The sequence below is a fragment of the Taudactylus pleione genome, unplaced genomic scaffold (assembly GCF_031769625.1).
Source record: "Taudactylus pleione unplaced genomic scaffold, aTauple2 ptg000435l, whole genome shotgun sequence".
Lineage (NCBI taxonomy): Eukaryota > Metazoa > Chordata > Amphibia > Anura > Myobatrachidae > Taudactylus > Taudactylus pleione.
In genome coordinates this window covers 1029232-1042770 of record NW_028284837.1, presented here as the reverse complement: position 1 = coordinate 1042770, position 13539 = coordinate 1029232, and the positions used below count along the sequence as shown (strand labels likewise).

Sequence of the window (13539 nt, the reverse complement as noted above, 5' to 3'; positions counted from 1 at the left end):
TCATAAACCCTCATCTATACACATCATTGTCACTACACCTCCATCATACACCCTCATCTACACACATCACTGTCACTACACCTCCATCATACACTCTCATCTATATACATCACTGTCACTACACCTCCATCATACACCCTCATCTATACACATCACTGTCACTACACCACCATCATACACCCTCATCTGTACACATCAATGTCACTACATCTCCATCATACACCCTCATCTATACACATCAATGTCACTACATCTGCATCATACACCCTCATCTATACTCATCATTGTCACTACACCTCCATCATACACCCTCATCTACACACATCACTGTCACTACACCTCAATCATACACTCTCATCTATATACATCACAGTCACTACACCTCCATCATACACCCTCATCTATACACATCACTGTCACTACACCTCCATCATACACCCTCATCTATACACATCACTGTCACTACACCTCCATCATACACCCTCATCTATACACATCACTGTCACTACCCCTCCATCATACACCCTCATCTGTACACATCAATGTCACTACACCTCCATCAAACACCCTCATCTATACACATCATTGTCACAGCACCTCCATCATACACCCTCATCTATACACATCATTGTCACTACACCTCCTTCATACACCCTCATCTATAAACATCACTGTCACTACACCTCCATCATACACCCTCATCTATACACATCACTGTCACTACACCTCCATCAAACACCTCATCTATACACATCACAGTCACTATATCTCCATCATACACCCTCATCTATACACATCACTGTCACTACACCTCCATCATACACCCTCATCTATAAACATCACTGTCACTACACCTCCATCTTACACCCTCATATATACACATCACTGTCACCACACCTTCATCATACACCCTCATCTTTACACATCACTTTCACTACACCTCCATCATACACCCTCATCTATACACATCACTGTCACTACACCTCCATCATACACCCTTATCTATATACATCACTATCACTACATCTCCATCATACACTCTCATCTATACACATCACTGTCACTACACCTCCATCATACACCCTCATCTATACATATCACTGTCACTACACTACCATCATACACCCTCATCTATACACATCACTGTCACTACATCTCCATCATACACCATCATCTATACACATCACTGTCACTACACCTCCGTCATACACCCTCATCTATACACATCACTGTCACTACACCTCCATCATACACCCTCATCTATATACATCACTGTCACTACACCTCCATCATAAACCCTCATCTATACACATCATTGTCACTACACCTCCATCATACACCCTCATCTACACACATCACTGTCACTACACCTCCATCATACACTCTCATCTATATACATCACTGTCACTACACCTCCATCATACACCCTCATCTATACACATCACTGTCACTACACCTCCATCATACACCCTCATCTATATACATAACTGTCACTACACCTCCATCATAAACCCTCATCTATACACATCATTGTCACTACACCTCCATCATACACCCTCATCTACACACATCACTGTCACTACACCTCCATCATACACTCTCATCTATATACATCACTGTCACTACACCTCCATCATACACCCTCATCTATACACATCACTGTCACTACACCACCATCATACACCCTCATCTGTACACATCAATGTCACTACATCTCCATCATACACCCTCATCTATACACATCAATGTCACTACATCTGCATCATACACCCTCATCTATACTCATCATTGTCACTACACCTCCATCATACACCCTCATCTACACACATCACTGTCACTACACCTCAATCATACACTCTCATCTATATACATCACAGTCACTACACCTCCATCATACACCCTCATCTATACACATCACTGTCACTACACCTCCATCATACACCCTCATCTATACACATCACTGTCACTACACCTCCATCATACACCCTCATCTATACACATCACTGTCACTACCCCTCCATCATACACCCTCATCTGTACACATCAATGTCACTACACCTCCATCATACACCCTCATCTATACACATCAATGTCAATACATCTGCATCATACACCCTCATCTATACACATTTCTGTCACTACACCTCCATTTTTAGAGGGGCTGACAGGGCACATGCTCTGAGTGATGAATAGGCAGTGTGCAACAGCAGAGGAGCAGCAATATGGCTGTCACTCTGATGCTCTCTGCATTATACAGCTTTCACTGTCATGCTTTTTGTATTATTTGGCAGTCACTGTGATGTTCTCTGAATTTATGGTGGGAACTTTATTGCTATTGATATTATTTGGCTGTCACTGGGATGTTCTCTGCATTACATGGTGGTCAGTAATATGATTTCTGTATAGCATGGCAGTCACTGTGATGCTCTCTGTATTATATTCAAGTAACTATGATGTTTTTTATATTATATTGTAGTCTCTGTGATGTTTTCTGTATTATAAAGTAGTCACTGTGATGTTTTCAATATTATACAGCATTCACTAAGATGCTTTCTGTATTATGGTAGTCACTGGTATGCATTATTTGGTAAAAGTTATGTGCATTATATGGCATGATTGTGAAGTTCTCTGTATTACATTGTGGCCACTGCCATGCTCTCTGATAATATATGGTGGTCACTGTGATGCTCTCTATAATATATGGTGGTCACTACAATTCTCTCTGTATTATATGATGTGTTGCTTTCTGTAGTGCTTGGTGGTCACTGTGACGCTTTGGTGTGGAGTGAGGTATTGCCCTTTCAAACTTTTGCTATGAGTCCTTCAATAACCTAGTTACACCCCTGACCAGCAGTGACAATTTATCACTGAGGTGTGTGTGTGTTGTGGAGGGGGTGCAAAGCTCAGTCTTTGCCGTGAGTAACAGAAAACCTATCTTCACCCCTGTCCATCATACACCTTCATTTATACACAAATCAATCTCACTACACTAACATCACATTCCTTAGTCCATAAACTATTAATTGTCTTCATTTGAAAGATATTTAATTTAATTTGTCAACTGCAATGTTTGAGCATTTGTAGTGATGCATTATACTATCAGATGTGGTAAACTTGTAGAAAAAAAATTGATGGAATTTTTGGTGAACTAGTTTAAAACTTGTTATTTGTTTATCATTTCCTCAGGTCACTTCTTACAGTAGATCATCAAAAAAGTATGAACAGCCACATAGCCATCTGGACCCTCATTTTGCTCTACCCGATTGCACATGTTTGTTCCATGGATCAGAATTGCAGACTCCCCATTATCTCAGAACTTGAGGGGATAACGCAACCTGGGAATATCACAGTAGGAGTTGTATTACCTGTTCATGTGGACAAGATTTACCAAAAAATTTCCTTCAATAAGAGACCTCCAAGGACCATCTGTACACTGTAAGATATAACTGCTGTAGTATTAGAACTGGTTGAAAAGTGTAGTGCTACTGTGTTTGAATTGAACAATTTCGGGCTGATAAAGCATGGAATGCAAAAATGATTGTAGAGTAGGTTTAGTGAGACCTTTTCGACACATGTGTTGTAGATGGAGCTGCAGGCTATGATTCATATGTAAATATCCATCTGATTTATCTCTTCCAACAAGGACAGGACTGGAACAGCAATGACAGGGCTGTATCAGCAAGTACAGGGCTGTATCAGCAAGTACAGGGCTGTATCAGCAAGGACAGGGCTATATCAGCAAGTACAGGGCTGTATATGCAAGGACAGGGCAGGAACAGTAAGGTCGGGGCTGGTGCAGAATGGACGGGGCTGGTGCAGCAAGTTCGGGGCTGGTGCAGAATGGATGGGGTTGGTGCAGCAAGGGCAGGACTGGTGCAAGTGAAACTTGATAATAATTATAGCTTTGCAGTGTGATGACATACAGTAGATACAGTATGTGCTTATGGGTAAATGTCCTCATACACCCCATGTAAGCATCGCATGCCGTTCTATATTACAGAATATGGTGTTACCATTTTTCCTATTGCAAAGTAACCACTTTGTCTGCTTTATAATTATGCCTCTATCCAACCTTGTATTAGACTGCAGTCCTGCTCAGCTAGTACAAGCAGAATCCACCAAGTTAGCAATATGTTATCATTCTATCGTGTTGTAGCATCTTATATTACATATATGATACACAGGGCGTGCTGCTTCAGTACTACCCCCTCCCCTGGGTCATGGATTATGCTGCCCCCCCTCCCTCCGGGACATAACACTAATCACTGTGACTTACCTGGCCTCCCACATGAGTATTCTATATACCAGTGGGAGGAGGAAATGGGGTAATCCATGACTCGGCGGAGGGGGAAGTTCCAAAGCGGCATTCCCTGTGCCGGCTACTGTGCAGGCTTATGCCTATAGTACTCTGTTAAAGATGACACACATCTAGTCAAGGCATGTCTTATAAGACCAAAGAAACATGGACTATATAGATCAAGCAATAAGAGAGGATGTTTTGATAACAACACTAAAGCTGTTTCTTTATCCACCAAGGGAGCAACATATTGTTTTTCCCCATGGTTTAGATTCCAAACGAGACCCTGTTTGTGTGGTGTTTGTATGTTCTCCTGTGTTTGGGTGGGCTTCCTATAGGTTCACAATTGTCTTCCCATAATCCCAAAAGAAAATATCCTAGTGCACAGGTTCTCAAACTCGGTCCCCCACACAGTGCATGTTTTCCAGTTCTCCTCACAGAATCGCAAATTAAATAATTAGCTCCACCTGTGGATCTTTTTAAAATGTGTCAGTGAGTAATGAACACACATGTGCTCCTGCTGGGTGACCTGCAAAGCGTGACCTGTGTGGGGTCCTGAGGACCGAGTCTGAGAACCACTGTCCTAGTGTGTATGTGTGCGTCATAGTGGAAATGAATAGATAGTGAGCATGCACTGGGTAGAGACCGATTTGAACTACTATTCCTTGTAAAGTGCTGCAAACAAATCTATGCTATACAAATAACTATTAATAGTATTATAATAAATAATAATACATCCTTACAGATATTCAGTCTTCAGATGTTATGGCATTTGATTGTGTAAAAACGGAGCATTTATAAATGTGACATTTCACAGAAATTGCACAAAGCAATAGACTACCAACATTAAACATTGTTACTATGATCCCTAGGTCATAACACCTTCATCCATTAAAAAAAAGTAATTTTTCAAAACATTGGCCCTCATTCAGAGCCACTCGCTAGCGGCAGTACGCTCGTTCCGAGCGATGTTCGCACATCTGCGCATGCGTACGGTTTTTAGTACGCATGCGCGAGCCAGTCAGTGCGGCTGAAAATCGTTTGTACGCAATATAGCGAGTGCCTGCTATTTTGAGTGACAGAATGAGGCGTATGTGGGTGGTAACAGGGGAAGGTGCTTGAAAACGGGGAGTGGAGATAAGAACGCTGGCGTGCTTAAAGGTCAAAACGGGCGTTTTATGGGTGTGCATAATTAATATAGCAGCGTCATTGACCACGTCACTTGGTTTTTTTTAACTCAGAACTGCTCGCAAAATAGCGGTTGAAAAAACCAACCACAAGAATAGCGAGCAGTTCATACGCTGGTCGATGTACTCGATTAATCTAATAAATAGCGGACATGACGTATGGTGCGAGCGGCCAGGGGGCGTTTTTTACAAATAAACGAGTGTATGTTTTGCTTGCTCGTTCAGACTTAGAGGTGTGAACAGACTGCAATGTGCGAACGGATCATTTGAATAGCCACCCCTTGTTTTTGAACGAACGAACGCAAATAGCGAACGGCTCTGAATGAGGGCCATTGTTAAATAACACCTTCGTCCACTCACCTCATCAATTAGCTGGTGTAGTACAAAAGTACATGTATACTTATGGCTTAAACTACTTTGAACACTTCTGAAACACTATGCAATTACACATAGATGTCCATTAAGGTCTGAAATCCTTTCAGTCTTGCAGGCTTTCAGCAACCATTATACAAATAGTTATATATCTTCTACATTACTGCACACAGAAATTGTATATACTCTATAGCAGTGATTCCCAACCACGGTCCTCAAGGCACACTAACAGTCCTGGTTTTAGTGATATCCATGCTTAAGCACAGTTGATTAAATCAAAATAACTGAGGTACTAATTAAGTCACCTGTGCCCAGCTATGGCTAGCCTTAAAACCTGGACTGTTAGTGTGCCTTGAGGACCGTGGTTGGGAACCCCTGCTCTATAACATAAAACTTTGGTCTTACTCGTATCCTAAAGGACAAGACTTGAACAATCCTGACCTTGAGACTCATAAGAGCCATAATTGATTAATACTAGAGACGGGTTAATCGGTTTTTCCTCGCTTTTGTTCAGATCTGAAAACCGAATCTTATTGGTGCCCATCTCTCGTCTTTTGGATAGCCAATAAGATAAACCCAAACTTGCCCTAATTTTGGCGAAAAGAACCAGGTAGAACCGAACTGCTCACCTCTAATTAACACAATGTATTTCATCATAACTTTAGTGTTTTGATTTTGTTTTGTGGTTGTGGAACTTTGTAAATATCCTCACAATACTACACAATAATCAGCGTGATATTTCTGCCCGTTCTTAGGCTATGAGATATTGGTTGATTATTTATGAGTCTTTTGAATTAATACAGACTAAATGATACATAGGAATGATGGAAATCTCGTTAGCCAATGCTATTTAACATTGACATAATCTGTGAGACCATTTGGTCTCCAAAGCAGTTTGTGGTTAGAGTAATGTCGCTTACAGAGAGATATATATTCATTATGGATATCCTGACCCTCGTATGAAACGTGAATCAGTGATCAATAGCAATACAATATGCAAACTTTTTAATGAAGTATTAATTTTGAAATTTTGCACGACCCCTTCAAAAAAAGGTGTCATATACAAAGTTTTAAATAGGTTCATTCGAGTCTGGGGCAGCACAGATGGTGTAATGGTTAGCATTACTGCCTCACAGCACTGAGGTCATGGGTTAGATTCTCACCATGGCCCTAACTTTGTGGAGTTTGTATATTCTCCCTGTGCTTGCGTGGGTTTCCTCCGTGTACTCCGGTTTCCTCCCACACTCCAAAAATATACTGATAGGTTAATTGGCTCCCAACACAAAAAATTACCCCTAGTGTGTATGTGTGTGAGCATGTGATAGGGGATATAGAGTGTAAGCTCCACTGGGGCAGGGACTGATGTGAATGGCCAAATATTCTCTGTACAGTGCTGCGGAATATGTGTGCGCTATATAAATAACTGGTAATAAATAAATAAAATAAATAAAGTCTAATTGTTTCATGATCTCTTGTTTGAAGGTTCAGCTTGGACTACTATCATTTATTTCAGACTCTTATATTTGCTGTTGAGGAGATCAACCGGAATCCTAATATTCTGTCCAACATTACTTTAGGGTTCCAGGTATATGACACTTGCAGCGTTCCTCATTATGAATTAGATGGAGCTTTACAGTTTCTATCGGAATCCAGCACCGCCATACCCAACTACCGATGCCACCCTACGCCATCTCTTGCCGCAGTTATTGGATCTGCATATTCCTCAAACTCAATAACTTTGGCCCATGTTTTGGGGGTCCTCAGATACCCTCAGGTATGCAGACAAGGAATTTTTGTAAATGTATTTTTACCTTTTGGAGTTAAAAATGTAAATAAGTAAAAATAAAAGACAGCTGCAAAGTTTAAAAAACAAAATCATAAGTTAACGTAGCTTTGTTTAGGACTTATAACAGAGTCATATCTGCTATAAACTTCATACAGTGTGTTTGTTCTTCCTACACTTTGTCACTACAGTATGTCTACTGAAAAATTATCAAGATGTTAGTTTTGTTTTTGAAGTTGTTCATGCAAAATGCTTTTAAAATGAAAAAAAAACAAAAAAAAACAGTTAATTCAATATCATATGATTGTACCTAAAAAAAACAAAAAAAATGTTATGCCTCTCTCTACAAAAATAAATTCGTAATCGAATACAATGTATTTGAGAAACTTTCTTGGTTTACCAGTCAAATAGTTAACCTGTTATACATGTGGTGAGGCCACGGATATAGAATATATCACTGGTCTTGGGAGGATAAAGGGATTGTGCACATTTGTGTGAGTTGCAATAATTTTAGCACAAGAAAGGACAAAAAAAAGAAAAAGAAAACGGATAAAAGACCTAAAGTTCACATGCAGTACTTGATATTTCACAATATACATTAGATGATTCTATATGGGAGATTAATATTGTGAAAAAGGGTTAAATATATAAATGTATATGTATTAAAATGCTGCCAAGCACAACCAGCTTTCCTTAAAAAGCTAAATATTGTAACGAAATAAATAATGCATTTTAGTAGATTAGAAAAAAATAAAAAAAAATCTATTATTATTATAATTGTCCTTTATTTATATGGTGCCACAAATGTTCCGCAGCGCCTTACATAGTACATAAACAAATGAGCACACAATAAAACAGTTATTAACATACAAACAATGCAGGACAGATACATGATTAATACATTGCTGCATAACACTTAGATAGGCAGCATGGTGTCTGCAACCAAGATTTAGGTGCTGTTGTATATTAAAGTATAATTAAGTGAAGGAGAAGCACATGAAGGAAGAGGGCCCTGCTCGTGAGAGCTTACATCTACTCTAATAGAAGGGGGCAGACAGACACCGGTGACACAGATGGGCTGGATACAAGGGTCACAGTAATATAACATCTATGGAAAGGTTAGTCTAAACTTAAGAGGAAAAGACAATGAGTTGAGCAAAATTGCACCAAGCCTCATGATTTGGGGGCCGCAACCATGGTCCATTTGAGGGGTCATCTTGCTGCATCATTTGATATGACATAGTTGGAGTGGATAAGCAGATTGCATGGGGAGATCAGGAGGGATGCGGGCAGCATTGGAGATCCAGGTACAGGCACAATCCATAGGCATGATGGAAATGTGATGGTAGATAAAAACAGTCCTTAATAGCAGGAATAGTTGATTAGTTAATTTCTCCTTTTGTTCTCCTCCTGTTTAACTCCTGAATAACTCCAGCTTCAATTTAAAAATTCTAATTACACTTTAAACTAAGCACTTAAAATCTAAGCACTCTTGCAAAAGCAGCCTTGGCTATAGCAGCCTTATAGATAAGTAATAAGTATGGCTGAAACCAGGTGTCCACACTGAATCTACCCCTCCCCTAACATCCTCCTCAAACAACAAAGGGTCAGCAATCAAATCTAAAAACTACCTCCACAAAAATCTGTACATTTTCCAGTTATAAGCTTGATAAATATATTTATACAAACCAGAAGGCACTCTGAAACAATAATGGTCTACTGAAATGTTGGCCACTTTATGTATGTAAAACTCTCGACAAGTGTTTAATTTAGAATAGATTCTTCCTGCCAGTTTCACCTGTTGCCATTTGCTAAGAAATTATTAGGTGAATACTGTGTATAAAATGACAAAACTGAATTTCTTAACCTTATTATTGGAAAATCAAAGTACTCAGCATGATAATTCCTCTGGGAAATAGCTGTTGGTTTGGATTGTCCCAAACCAGGCTTGTTACACCTGCTCCTGTGGCCAACCGTCTCGCTCCCTGAACTGGTGGTGTTCCTCCACTGCCATCCCAGTGAGACTGAAGCTTCACTGTTACTGGCCTGCTAGGCTGCAGCTTACATACAGCTAGCCCCGAGGTACTGCTGTCCCCAATCATCTGATCAATCCAGCCAATCCCTAACCAGTCTGATTCAGCATGGACCATCTGACACTGCTTGTCCAATCCTGTCTAACCCTGGGGTATATATTATAGCTTCTGGCTCTCATTCATTGCCAGTACAATGTCTAGCTCAGTCCCTACTGAGTGAAGCTAACTGTGCTCCGGTTACATTTGTTTGTTTTCCTGCTGGTGCAGTTCCGTTTGTATTTACTGCACTAACTCACCATGTTATTCCATTAATGTATACCAGTATCTCAAGTTGCACAGGTAATCCCAGCTTGTACCAGTGCGCTGAACCTGTGCTACACCTCTGCAAAGCATCCACCTGTCGGCTCAGGTATATCAGCTGTTCCTGCTTCCCTGGTTCCATTCCAGTGTGCTGAATCTATGCTACACTTGTGCAAGCATCCACCAGTCTGCTCAGGTTTATCAGCCATTCCTGCTTCTCTGGTTCCAAGCCAAACTATTCCACAGCTACCATCCATGCCGGTGTTTGGTCTGTATTTGGTCCTGTCATCATTAGAGTGTTCCCAGACTACAAAGAAAACCAAGTCCAAGCCTGGTAAATACAGTACTTCTGCCAAGATCTGCCACTCAAGTGTCATGCACTACAGAACCAAGTTAGAAGAGTGCTTCTTATTATCAAGTAACAACCCAGTCCAGCCTAGTAAATCTACTGCCACACTCTTCTCTGCTACATATCATCTACAACACTGAAGTCCCTGGTGGTCTAGTGGGTGAGATCTGGCATCTCTCTGCAGAGACTCGGGTTCGAATCCCAGTCAGGGAAGCTCTAATTCACATGTCAAGAGGCCTCCTCCGACCTGCCAGCTTTGCATACATACCTCTTACTTCTCAAACAGACATCTACTCGACTTTGAGCCAACAAACAAATACAGATGTGACAGGGATTTCCTACTGCTGACACTCTCCAGGTAGAATGCACTGGGTACATAAATTCCATAAGGAGTCATGGTGAGAGTAGTCATTTTTTTCTTATTAGTGATTCATAACTATCCCATATATTCAATTGGATCTGAACATGTAAGGGCCCAGCTTGCCTGGTGGTTTGTCGGCTTTGTCCTTTGAAATTAATTAATACATAAATGAAACATTTTAAGGGGAGATGTATCAAACCTTGGAGAGAGATAAAGTTTAAATGCTGTCTATAGCATCCAATCAGCTTCTATTTATCTAGCACAGTCTATAAAATGTCAGTTATTATTATTATTATGATTATTATTATGATTATTATTATGATTATTATTATGATTATTATTATGATTATTATTATTATTATTATTTGGGATGCTGTCAATATCCCGGCAGTTGGGATGCCTGTGCTTAGAATGTTGGAGTCAGAATCCCGGCACCTGTTAGAATCCCTGCACTGGCTTCCCAACGGTAAGTAGTGGGGGTAGGATGAGGGTTAGGGGTTAGGGGAAGGGTAAGGGTTAGGGTTCGGGGTTAGACACTAGGGGAAGGGTTAGGTTTATGGTGTGGGGAGGGAGAGCACTGGCATCACAAGGGGGGTGCGATCCGCACCGAGTGTCATCAGTGACAGGAGTCGGGTGCTGTATTACGTGCAGCACTCGGCTCCTAGCACAGTGAGGGAGCCGGCACTTCACACAGGCTGGTCCCCGGAGGGAGCCTGCACCTCCAGCACCCCCGCTTTGATGAATAACAGTAGTTCGGCTGCAAGACCACGCTCCATCTGTAAGACCACTCCCCCACCTGAGACCACACCCCCTTATTTGCCAATGTGCGGCTTTGCTGCACGCAGTAAAAGCTTCTCGTCCCTGCCCACAACGGCTGCAAATTGAGGTAGGGACATCACTGCGGGAGAGGTTAGATTTATGCACTACAGGGGAGCTTAGGTGTAGACACCAGGGAGAGAAAGTTAGGGTTAGAGATAGGGAGAGGGGGAGGGTTAGGATTCTGACCGACTGGTGTCTATATCCTAACTATGTTGGGATGCAAGCAATGGGATTCTGACTGCCGGGATCCTGAGCACCGGCATCCCATAGCCAAATAATTATTTACTTATATTGTGCCAGCATAACCAATTGCATTTTCTAATTGGGAACAATACAGTAATGAAATGAGACTGGGTAATAATAACAGACAGACTAAGGCTGAGTACAAACTGGTTCAGTCAGTAGACCAATCGGATATTAGAGTGGCCAATTAGTAAGCTATACACAGTAACCAAACGGCCACTCAATGTGTCTGGGTTGACATCACAACTAGATGGGCATTTAAATTTGCCCACCTGGTTGAGATGTCAGTGTCGGCAGGTCCCTGCAGCAAGTGTACGGCAGTCAACGGGTCACCGGTACACTTGGCCAGATGCACCGATATGTCTTTCAGATAAGTCGGCATTGGCTGTGCTCCAGGCGTGTCCTGACATGTCTATGAACAACATCATTCACAGACATATGGGGTGTACACATCCGCGGATACAGTTGTGATATATCACTCATCATTAGTGTGAAATATCGCCAAGTATGTACCCAGCATTAGAGATAAGAGAGCTTACACTCTATAGGAAGGCTGTATGATCCAGTTAAAAGCTGATTGGTTGTTATGGCTCATTTCACCAGGTTTTCTTTCTCAATGGTTTAATACATCTACCCCATGAAGAGCAAAACTCTACACGCTAGGGGCAGCAAGGTTGGCAGAATGGTGGGGAGTGAGGAGACATGGTGCAGCATAGGTGGGCAGTGCAGGATGCATGCCAGAATCGCGCCCCCCCAATTTACAATGCCAATAATGACGGTATACGGTATTGTAAAGTGAAGGGCATGGCTACAATGATGCGATTCATCATAAATTGTGTCATTGGCCGTCTGTCCTGTCCACTTTATTCTAGGAAGTGGGTTCGCTTGGGTGGACAGGGGGGCACTGTGGGATACTTGTAAGCCTTTCCGGGAGGCCGAGAGCAGCACAACATTTTCTAGAGCCTCCCAGCCATTCCGGAAATATAGGAAATATGCATTTAATGAAGGTTATGCTATTTATACAGTACCTTAACAAACATTATTTCCCCTGTTCCTCTCCACTGTAGTCATTGTAATAATAACATAATGCTGGTCAAACTGAATATATATTTTTTTTATTTCCCAATACTTTGCATAAATGTGCCACAGACTTGGAAGGAACAATAAAAAATAATACATTTTCACTTTAATAAATTCTACAAATGTATAAATTCTGCAAATTTGAATAAGGTTACAACATCAGTCTTTCTCCTTTTTGTAGATTCTCTTTTAAAAAATACCATATTTATAATTAAAAAAGTTGTTTTTGAACCGGATAAAAACAATTTGCATAGATTATTTCCATGACTATAGCTCATGATACCCTCAACCTCAGATAACGCACGCCTTGTTCACTATTAACCCCTTTGCTGCTGAGGGTTTTCTCACTTTTGTGCTGAGGACATTTTTTCACATTTGCACTCGTCACATGCCAACACCAATATTACTGATTTTTTTTATATGGAGCCCAAACAATTTACACAGTACATCTTTTGTTTGTTTTTTCAGAAGATTTTCTATTTGCAGACAATGCCATTTAGTATTTTTTCATTATTCTGACATGTCAACAATTTATTTTATCCTAATGGGCCAAAAAAGTGTTTATTTTAAAATTTCAATAAAAGGTAACCAAAAGCTAACATGATTTATATTTTTATCTCATAAACACCACAAATATATACTTTGCGGTTCATGTTTCAACAATAATACACCTTTCTAAAACAGTAAAAAAGCAGGATTCTACAGTATATTTAGG

The 13539-nt window shown here is 40.8% G+C and overlaps 1 protein-coding gene across 1 annotated transcript in view; it reads left to right on the top strand.

The window, feature by feature from the left end:
* Positions 1–3343: 3343 nt before the first annotated feature.
* The window catches only part of LOC148505879 (extracellular calcium-sensing receptor-like), a 40758-nt gene continuing 30562 nt past the window's right edge, over positions 3344–13539 (top strand). The window contains exons 1-2 of the mRNA XM_088447597.1: positions 3344–3435; positions 7339–7630. The gene's annotated coding sequence lies outside the window, so the exon portion shown is untranslated. The remainder of the gene's footprint in view (positions 3436–7338; positions 7631–13539) is intronic.